The following is a 9,761-nucleotide window of genomic DNA, read 5'->3' as shown; positions in this document are numbered from 1 at the left end:
CGGAAGCGGTGGGAAACCGGCTGGCAGATGAGGAAGCCAAACGGGCAGCGGTCGAAAAATCCGTCCAATTATTAACATTAATACCGTTGAGGGAAGGGCTCGCTAAACAACCCGTCTTCACCCAGGGGGAGATTGATAAAATGGATCAATTGGGTGCCCGGCTAGAAACTAACGGGAAGTGGACGGTTCCTGATGGGAGACAAGTACTAAACAAACAGATCACCCGGAGTATTCTGCACCGATTACACCATCAGACCCACTGGGGGGTGCAAGCCATGTGTGACACGATCCTGAGAGACTATGTATGTAGGGGGATATACACGTTAGCCCAACAAGAAATAGTCGGATGCCCCACTTGCCAGCGAATTAACAAGAAAGCCATGCGTTCTATGCCAGCTGGTGGTCAGCCCCTCGCAATTAGGCCATTCCAGAGGATCCAAATTGACTTTACAGACTTACCCCCAGTACAGAGATGGAAGTATCTGCTAGTAATAGTAGACCATTTCACTCACTGGGTAGAGGCTTTCCCAACCACCAAAGCCGATGCACCAACCGTGGCCCGTCTATTGTTAGAGAACATAATCCCGAGATATGGCATGATGGAATCTATAGACTCAGACTGCGGGACACATTTTGTTTCTAGGCTACACATCTGTACTGCCCTGGGTATCCAATGGAAATTCCATGCACCCTGGCATCCCCAGAGCTCGGGTCGAGTTGAGAGAATGAATGGCACACTCAAGACCCAATTGACTAAGCTGATGTTAGAAACTAAGTTACCATGGCCAAAGTGCCTTCCCATTGCCCCATTGAGAATACGTACAGCACCTCGCCGGGATATCGGGGTCTCCCCCTATGAGATACTGTTCGGATTACCATATTGGAGTAAGGTTGATGGGTGTCCCACTCTACAAGGGGGAGATGTATTTGTCAGAGACTATTTACTGGCCTTATCCCGTTCTTTTGCAGAACTCCGGAGGAAGGGTCTCCTGGCTCAAACTCCACCGCTCGACTTCCTCTTACATAAGGTGGAGCCCGGAGATTGGGTACTTGTAAAGACCTGGAGGGCCGAAAAGCTCCAGCCGCAGTGGGAAGGACCGTTCCTGGTCCTATTAACAACTGAAGCCGCTGTTCGGACGAAAGAAAAAGGGTGGGCCCACGCATCGAGGATAAAGGGGCCTGTTCCGCCAGAAGGAGAGAGCACTTGGACATGCGGGCCAGGGGACAAGCCATTGGTGGTAAAGCTGAAAAGACAGCAACAATGAACTCTACCTGGACTGTATTGGTGGGGATATTGATCGGTTTACTCCTGTATGTGGGGGAGGGCGAGGGGAGATGTGACAAATGTCGGACTACGGTGAGACTTGGGAGTCAGATCTACTCGGGATCATTTGTGTCTCACTCCCATGTGAACGATCGGTGTTACGATGTGAATGCACGGCAAGAATGTTGGGAGGATGGAAAACCCTATTATCAAGTGTATAATAAAGGGTACGGTGGCAAAGTCCGTGGGTGCCCTAAAAATGACCGCTGGGTGTGTGTTAACAAAGATGGGCAGTGGGGCCTACCCTCCGTGTTGCTCAGAGAGCAGGTTGACAGAGTCAAGGAGACCAGAGTTCAGAACACTGAACGGGAGTTAGAGAAAGAGAACGACCGTCAGAGAACGGTCGTTGTCTCTAAAGTGCCATCTATATACAAAGAGGTAGAAGAGCAGATTGAGCTCCCTGATGTAACACAAAACCTGTTTATTGATCTCACCTCTAGGATTGCCACTGTTTTAAATGTTAGCAATTGCTGGGTTTGTGGGGGGCCACATATGTCAGAACAATGGCCGTGGACTGGGCAAAGCTTAGACATATGGGAATTGCTTCAATACAATTGGATACATGTCAACGAAAGGAAAAGCCAGGGGTGGAGACTGACAAATAGCCCTGAGGGCCAGTTATGTGTTGAAGGCAAGGGGACCGTGGAGGTAGGAATTAGTCCCTGTCAGAGTGTATTGAATGCCACCACACAAGTATGGTGGCCTGAGAATATTGCTTGGTACATTGCAAACCGAGATCATCAAAATTGCATTCGGTTACGTTCTGATTCCTCCTCTTACGAGCTAAGTGCTGACCCTTCCGATGGCATGAAAAGAGTGCGGAGCGGTGGTTGTCAGGGGAATCAATGCTGGAATAATCCTGTCCAGACTCTGCCACGGGGCCAACAATCCGAATACTGGAATTGCAGTGGTCCTGGTCCTTATGAGGGCGTCCCTGGGGTAAAGGAGTTATGGGATGACGTTGTGAGGCAGGGAGGGCCTGCTCCAGATGGCCTATTTTGGATATGCGGTAATCAGGCATATTCCAAACTGCCCATGGGATGGGCTGGAGTATGCTTCCTGGGTCTAATAAGACCTGAATTCTTCCTATTACCCCGGGAGGAAGGTGATGATTTGGGAGTTAAACTCTTTGACTCCCTGCGTAGGTCGCCAAGGGATATCCAAGTCGGTGATTGGGGGGATGAGTGGCCACCGGCCCGTATTATTGAATACTACGGGCCTGCTACGTGGGCACAGGACGGATCATGGGGATACCGTACTCCTATCTATATGTTAAACCGAAAGCGCGGCAAAAGAGGCGCGGGACCAAGCAGTCGTAGAGGTCATTACTAATCAGACCGCCCTGGCCCTGGAGTTGCTGGCTAAGCAGCAGGATCAGATGAGGGCTGCTATATACCAAAACCGGCTTGCCTTGGATTATCTGTTGGCCTTGGAAGTGGGCGTGTGCGGGAAGTTTAACCTGACTAACTGCTGTCTGAAAATTGACGATAATGGTAAAGCGGTTTTGAAGATTTCCGATGAAATTCGGAAACTGGCCCATGTGCCGGTTCAATCCTGGCGCCCTCTTGGTGGCATCGGATGGTGGGATGGTCTCCTAGGTGGTAATTGGTGGCGCACGGCGTTACTGGTGGCTGGGGGGGGCGTAATGCTTCTACTCATCTTACCCTGCCTGATCCCCTGTGTTCAATCTTTAATCCAGAAAAATATTTCCCAACTCCAGGCAGTGGCGGTACCCCAACATGGAACGCAGGAACTTAAGGTGCTGTTGCTGCGAAAGACCAAGGATTTCCCGGGCCCCTGATGGGAGGACGCTTATCTTTGTCATGCACATCTTAAAAACAGAAAGGGTGGAATTGTGAGAGACGATTTTGGTACAAATAGTTAAGATGTGCATGACCTCAGAGTCTAAGGGGAATAGAGGGGGTAGGGTAAAACATGCTTCTCTATAATAAAGGACGAGACATCTGCTGCTACAGAGTAGAAAAACAAGTCCTTGATTGATAAGACTACAGGGTAGAAAAACAACTCGGGAAACTGTTGCAGACTTTGTGAGAATGTGAACCTCGTGACTCTTGAGAGCTATAGAGGGGAGGGACTTGTACTGTATTTAATCAGAAACATTGTTAGCCTGGGGCGCCTTTTTTTTTCAAGGGTGCCCAACTCTGTTAATAAAACTTTGTTTTCCTGAATTTGTCTAGAGCGATTATTGAGAAGCGATTTTCGTTTCTAACACCCCCTAAACCCATCCCCAATCCTGAAGAAGGGTTACACCTGAAACGTTGACTTCTCCACCTCCTGATACTGCCTGGCTTGCTGTGTTCTTCCAGCCACCTACCTGTGTATTTTGCCAATTGAGACACAGACCTGGCGCAACGTTTCCAGAGTCTCTCCGCATCCCGACTCATTCTCTTTCCTTTTAGTTGCTGCAAGTCAACAACTGAATCCCAGAATGAAAAAATAAATGGAAAAGGTGGCAAGAGAAGAGTGCCGTACTCATAGATAATGGACAGAGGAAGGAATGTGCAGTCTGGGATGAAGCTCAATGTTCATTCAGACACGAGCAGCAGCAGCTTCAGAACCTCATGGTCCAACTTCTGCATTCAGACAATGGGGTGCCTCTCATTGGCAGGAGGACAAATGTCCTTCCGGTCCTCCTGTGCTCCCTATTGGTCAATCAAAAGAAGGTCCCGCGCCTCTTTTGCCAAGAGTGATTAGCATGAGCACTATTTTTTGCTGACACCAGCGAGCATGCGTACTGCGTTGCTGACACTGGCAAACATGCGCAGTATGCTCTTCGAGGCTGCTGCTGTTATTGACAGATTTTAAGTGTCCAAATGCCAACAGGGATAAAAGGGGTGGAGCCACAATTTCTTTCCCCTGTGGTTCGACATTTTATTGCTTCTGCATTTTGTCTGGTTACTCCACTTTTGTATGTCTTTTGCCCTTGTTGAGAGAGAGTGTGCCCCAGTGAGCTGTCTATGGGATGGAGCTGTAACCAGTTACACAGACTGAAGTAACATTATAGTATTCGCAGCAGGGAGTAACTGCACACATTTCCTGAGTGTGATCACAGTTTCAATTGTTCATCAGAATCCGGGAGCCAAAAGGACACCAGAACGACAGAGAAGTCGTGGAAATGCGGGGAGTGTGCTAACGGATTCCATTCCCTGTCGGAGATTTATCAGCTCAGTCGCAGTTGGGAGAGGCAGTTCTTCAAAACATTATTACAACATTATTTCCCATTGACAAAAACACATTCACGCTGCCTGAACTTATACAAGTGCCCCGTCATCACATCTTTAATCATAGCTTTGAACATTTTCCCTATGGCATATATTAAGGTAAATTGTCTGCAGTTTCCTGTTCTCGGTCTGCCTTTTTGAAGAAAGGAGTTTTCCAATCTACAGAAACCTTCCCTGAAACTAATAAGGTTTGGAAAATTAAAACCAATGCATTAACTATATCACTAGCTAATTTTTCTTTAAGGGTCTAGAATGAAATCCTTTGGACCCCTGGGACTTGTGAGCTTGTAGTTCCAACAGTTTACTCAGTACTACTTCCCTGGTAATTGTAATTGTCTTCAGTTCCTCCTTCCCTTTCAGTTCCTGATTTCCAGCTAGTTCTAGGGTGTTACTTGTATCCTCTCGACTGAAGACAGATTCAAGCTCTTTTCAATTCATCTGCCATCTCTTTATCCTCCGTTATTGAATCCCCAGACTCATTTTTTTACAGAACCAACACTTAGCTTTTCTTTAAAAAGTTAACAAAGTGACACAACTTTCCTTCCTGTTTTTATATTTTTGGCTAACTTTCTAACTCTAATTGCTGTGCTCCTGCCTCCATTATTTCTGATGTTTGCCCCAGCTCTTAACTCTCGCATCAACCTGACTGCATATTCTATGGAACTGACCTTGGTTAAGTGTTGCAAAACACACAAAGGAAAATTTTTCATCTCCAGAAAGTCTTAGTACTGAACACGATAACATTCACTTTGAAATATTGTTCATTCAAGCTTCACAAGCACACCCTCCAAATTCAAAATCCCACAATGACACCCAGTTCTGTTATGATCTTTAATTTTGAAGAGAAATTTGAATATTCAGTGATTAACTGGAAGAACTGTTCACGAAATGTTCACATTTTTAAACAAAAAAAATCAACTGGATTAATTTAGCAGAATAGCATGTATGACCTTAAATTGTAAATCTAGTTTTGTTTTGAGTGACGGAGCAGATCCACACCAGATGAGGATCTAATATGTAGATTTAGGCTGTTGTCAGGAGCTTTTATTAAACACAAAATGGCATCTCAATATAAAGTAATATAAAACATGTCTTCAGACTGCAAATTAACACTGTGTTTAAAATGGCTAAAAGCTGCATTTCTGCATTCCTGAGCTAACTGAATCACAGATTAAGCAAACAATGCCTTCTTCATAGTATGGATCTAATTAAGCTAGATAGGACATTACTGACCATCCTAGCTAACCTTGAAGCACAGGTATGAGGAGAAAATGCATGTGAAACAACATTGTTTCCCAGGAAATATCATTGGGTTAATCTGTTGTCCATTATGTAATTTTATTGGATTTACTCTGTAATTAAGACTGTACTGTCTCTTTAGAAACATATGAAAATTGATATTTTATTCCAAGTTAATCACGCAGTTTCTCCAAGGAACACAGAATCTTTTAATATCTGTCTTGCTGGACAAATCTTTGCCCGGCCATTACAAATTAAAGCGTGAAACCTTGCTGAAGCTTGCTGTTGATGTGACCAATCTCAGAACTGAGAGAGCCCTGCTGGGGGTTGAGATCTTCAACTCTCACTGTGCTTTTGGTATGACCCATGATTCCAGAGACTTGTGGGAACATAGAGGATTTGTAACCCCCACGGGGCAGATGAATAGTAATGCTGTTTTGTCCAATCAATATGGCAGCTTTCAAGATGTTCAGCTCATGCTGAGGCAATGGATACAGTCTCCAAAGGAATGAGCAGATGGATGCTGCTGCCAAGCAGGCAGCCTGACACCCCAAACCTTTGGTCCCATTGGGTCCCCAGCAAAACCCGAATAGAGACAATATGGGGACAGGTACGCCAGGCCTGGGTAAGGGACTGAAATCACAGGGGAGGCCCCCTACTGAGCAGCACAAACTATGGCCTCAAATATGGTACTCCCTCGATACTCAAACCGAAATGTGGGTGACCCCTGATGGACTGGTTTGTGTTCCTTCTTTGCTGCTGCCTTTTTCAATTGATTATGTGCATTATTGTACACATGTGGGCAAGGAGGGAATGGTTAATACTGTATTACAAACCTGGTGTCACCCAGATTTCCAGAAAGCAGCTAGGAAAAGAGCTGAAGCATGTTTAATTTGTAAACAAACAAGATGCATGGTTTAAGAGGGATGCCCTGAGGTTGTTAACCACCTCCTTGCCTGGTCAGCCTTTTTACTTGTCTACAACTTGTTTTTAGAGTCATAGAGATGTACAGCATGGAAACAGACCCTTTGGTCCAACCCGTCCATGCCGACCAGATATCCCAATCCAATCTAGTCCCACCTGCCAGCACCTGGCCCATATCCTTCCAAACTCTTCCTATTCATATACCCATCCAAATGCCTCTTAAATGTTGCAATTGTACCAGCCTCCACCATATTCTCTGGCAGCTCTTTTCATACACGTACCACTCTCTGCATGAAAATGTTGCCCCTTGGGTCTCTTTTATATCTTGCCTCTCTCAACCTAAACCTATGCCCTCGAGTTCTGGACTCCCCGACCCCAGGGAAAAGACTTGGTCTATTTATACTATCCATGCCCCTCATAATTTTGTAAACCATTATAAGGTCACCCCTCAGCCTCTGACGCTCCAGGGAAAACAGCCCCAGTCTGTTCAGTGTCTCCCTGTAGCTCAGATCCTCCAACCCTGGCAACATCCTTGTAAATCTTTTCTGAACCCTTTCAAGTTTCACAATATCTTTCTGATAGGAAGGAGACCAGAATTGCACGCAATATTCCAACAGTGGCCTAACCAATGTCCTGTACAGCCGTAACATGACCTCCCAACTTCTGTACTCAATACTCTGACCAATAAAGAAAAGCATACCAAATGCCTTCTTCACTATTCTATCTACCTACAAGTCCACTTTCAAGGAGCTATGAACCTGCACTCCAAGGTCTCTTTGTTCAGCAAGACTCCCTAGGACCTTACTATTAAGTAAATAAGTCCCGTTAAGGTTTGCTTTCCCAAAATGCAGCACTTCACATTTATCTGAATTAAACTTCATCTGTCACTTCTCAGCCCATCGGGTCCAGACCCTGTTGTAATCTGAGGTAACCCTCTTCGCTGTCCACTACATCTCCAATTTTGGTGGCATCTGCAAATTTACTAACTGTACCTCTTATGCTCGCATCCAAATCATTTATGTAAATGACAAAACGTAGAGGGCCCAGTACCGATCCTTGCGGCACTCCACTGGTCACAGGCCTCCAGTCTGAAAAATAACCCTCCACTGCCACCCTCTGTCTTCTACCTTTGAGCCCGTTCTGTAACCAAATGGCTAGTTCTCCCTGTATTCCGTGAGATCTAACCTTGCTAATCAGTGTCCCATGGGGAACCTTGTTGAATGCCTTACTGAAGTCCATATAGATCACATCGACTGCTCTGCCCTCATCTATCCTCTTTGTTACTTCTTCAGAAAGACTCAATCAAGTTTGTGAGACATGATTTCCCATGCATAAAGTCATGTTGACTATCCCTAATCAGTCCTTGCCTTTCCAAATACATGTACATCCTGTCCCTCAGGACTCCCTCCAACAACTTGCCCACCAATGACATCAGGCTTACTGGTCTATCACCCTTCTTAAACAGTAGAACCATGTTAGCCAAGCTCCAGTCTTCCGGCACCTCACCTGTGACTATTGATGATAATATCTCAGCAACAGGCCCAGCAATCACTTCTCTAGCTTCCCACAGAGTTCTAGGCTACAGCGGATCAGGTCCTGGGGATTTATCCACCTTTATGTTTCAAGACATCCAACACTTCCTCTTCTGTATTTTAGGGTGTAGGTTAGGGTGGATTAGCCATGGGAAATATGGAGAAAGGGGTTAGGTATGGGTGGGATGCTCTTCAGAGGGTCAGTGTGTAATAGATGGGCTGAATGGCCTGCTTCCACATTGTTGGCATTCTATGACCCTCCCCACAAAGGAGCATTTTATTGGCATCTATCCTGTCAAGCCCCTTTCAGAATTCTACTGGTTTCAATAAGATCACTTCTGGTTCATAGAGGTAGACAGCACAGAAACAGACCCTTCGGTCCAACCCGTCCATGCCGACCAGGATTCCCAAAATAACTAGTCCCACTTACTTACATTTGGCACATATCCCTCTAAACCTTTCTATTCATGTACCCATCTGAATTTCGCTTAAATGTTGTAACTGTACCTGCATCTACCACTTCCTCAGCAAGTTCATTCCATATGCAAACCACCCTGTACCAAAACGTTGTCCCTCAGGCTCCTTTTAAATTTCTCTCCCCTCACTTTTAAAAATATGCCTCCTAGTTTTGAGCACCTCTACACTAAGGAAGAGCCCTTTGCTATTCACCTTACCTCCACTCCTCATGGTTTTATAAATCTCAATGACATCACCACTCAACCTCTTGCACTTCAGTGAAAAGTGTCCCAGTCTCTCCTTATAAGTCTAACTCTCCAGTCCTTACAACCTTCTGGTAAATCTTTATTAAACCCTCTCTAATAGTATTCTTCCTATTACAGGGCCACCAGAACTGTACTGAGCACTCTGAAAGTGGCCTCACCAACATCCTGTACAACCTCAACATAATGTCCCAACCCCTATACTCAATGGTGTGAACAATGAAGGCAAGTGTGCTAAACGCCTTCTTAACCACCCTGTCTCCCAGTGATGCAGCTATGCACCTGAATCCTCCCATGTCTCTGTTCTCCAACAAGGCTCAAGGCCCTACCATCACCTGTATAGGTCCACCCTTCCTTGTTTCAGCAAAATGCAACCCCCTGCTTTTATTCATACTTCTCTCATACATATACACACACACATACACCCCCCAACACTCTCACAGGCTTATACTCTATACCAAGCATGCACACAAACTCACATGCACACACACAAATAACTCCAAGAAGTGAATTTGAATTGGCAGAATTATTTGCAAGTACATTCTACTTTGCTCAAAAAAGTGCAGAAACTGCAGGCAGTCAATCCATGTAATATTTTATAAATTCCTACTTTGGAACTAGAACCAGTCTGATCCAAGATTGGGGTGTGACAGGCTCGAACCTCACACCTTTAATGCATTGTCTGAGCTGTAAGCATTTTTAAAAATAAAACCTTAAGTCATCTCAAGAACGGAACTTAAAAGATGTTCTGGGATTTACAGATTAATGAACCAAAACCCGC

The sequence above is a fragment of the Chiloscyllium plagiosum genome, unplaced genomic scaffold (assembly GCF_037043375.1).
Source record: "Chiloscyllium plagiosum isolate Xiang-an unplaced genomic scaffold, Cpla_swu_hap1 HiC_scaffold_27, whole genome shotgun sequence".
Classification (NCBI taxonomy): domain Eukaryota; kingdom Metazoa; phylum Chordata; class Chondrichthyes; order Orectolobiformes; family Hemiscylliidae; genus Chiloscyllium; species Chiloscyllium plagiosum.
Note: the sequence above shows the minus strand (reverse complement) of the source record.